Below are 1,507 nucleotides of genomic sequence, written 5' to 3'. Positions count from 1 at the left end.
CCCCCCCCCCCCCCCCGCCAGTGCACGTGGACTTTGCTCGGGAGGTGAAAGCATCTGGGAGGGGGACTAAGCCCCGATCTGTGCTCCTTGTCTCTGCTTTGATGATCTGCGGCACCAAACGGCGGGGCTGGCAGATTTTAAGACCCGGCGACACAAAACCTTGGCTGGGATGATCTAGCTGGGGACTGTCCTGCTTTGAGCAGGGGCTGGGACTAGATGACTTCTGGGGTCCCTTCTAATCCTAATTTTCTCTGACCCTATAGAAAGGCGAGGCTGGTGTCCTCCGGCTGCTTGCTCTGGCCAGGACACCCCCCCCCCAGTGGTCCTTACTCCGGTGTCCAGCGAAAGGGAACATCCAGCTGGTGTGACCCAGCAGGGGCAGGTGCCCTTGGCCTAAGACCCATCGCCGGCCATGTGTCCCTCTCCCCGCCGCCCCGATTCCGCGGGGCGCTTAGGCAGGTGCGGAGGGGCTCTGGGTTCAGGGGCGCTGCTCACTGCTAAACGCGCTCCAGCCCCTTGCAGGAGAGCGCTCTCCCATGAACCAAGCGCTCTCTTTTCTCCCTTTATTTCCTAATCATCACCATAATAAAGGGACCCGGATAGTTCTCAGGGACAAATCCAACCCAGCTCATGCGGAGGGGTGGTGGGGGGAGTATATTGTAGCAGCTCGAGGGAAATCCTGGGCTTCATACAGGCAAAGCAGAGCATTTGCTAGGGGGGCTGTGTGCAATCTAGGCATTAGGACCCACTGCAAAAAAAATCTTACGGTGCCAGCTTTCTCAGGGTGACCCCCCGCGCCCAGATCTTTGTCGTCTGCTGGAGAGCCACTTCCAGTTGGGGGACAAATGTTGCATGCAAACCAAAGCGTGCTGCTCGCGTCATTGATCCCCGCACGTCTCCTGTGCGAGGGGTGGAAAGCAGGTGCAGCCCTCCTGAGATCTTAGCCCGGCCGGGCCGGGTTGTGTACCCATGGGAGGTGCATCTGCAGTGAAACGTAATGGCTTGGAGTTTATTTGAAACAGATGACTTCTTGGGGTGTGTGTGTGGGGGAGGGGGTTGTGTCATTTTGGAAGATGCTGCGCTTTCTCCTGTTCTAGGGGGCAAGACCGAAAGGGCTGCCCTCCCTCCCCGCACCCAAAACCCGCTGATCCCCCGGGTGCAGGAGCTGAGCACTGTCCCAGACCAGCGATGTTTAACACAGGGAAACTTTCTCGTAGCTGTTGGGGGCGGGGAGGGGACCTGCTTTCTCTTTCTTTTCCAAATCCAGGGTTCTGTTTGAACCTCCTCCTCCTCCAGCTCTCCCTTTCCAGCCTCTTTGCAGGCTTGCCTCTCAACCTGTTGTCGGCTGCTCTGTTTCAAACAGTTCTCTGACTCCCCTGCCTTCCCCTAACTCTGGCCGGCTGTGACAACGCTGCTCTGATTTTCATCCTGCACAACACACGCGTGTGGAAGAACACGTGGTGGTGGTAATTGGGGGGGGCTCAGACAGTAAAGAAGTTCTTCCTTA

Source organism: Gavialis gangeticus, unplaced genomic scaffold (assembly GCF_001723915.1).
Source record: "Gavialis gangeticus isolate Ggan-Ray unplaced genomic scaffold, GavGan_comp1, whole genome shotgun sequence".
NCBI lineage: Eukaryota > Metazoa > Chordata > Crocodylia > Gavialidae > Gavialis > Gavialis gangeticus.
The sequence above is the reverse complement of the archived record's forward strand: the minus strand, read 5'-3'. Positions refer to the sequence as shown.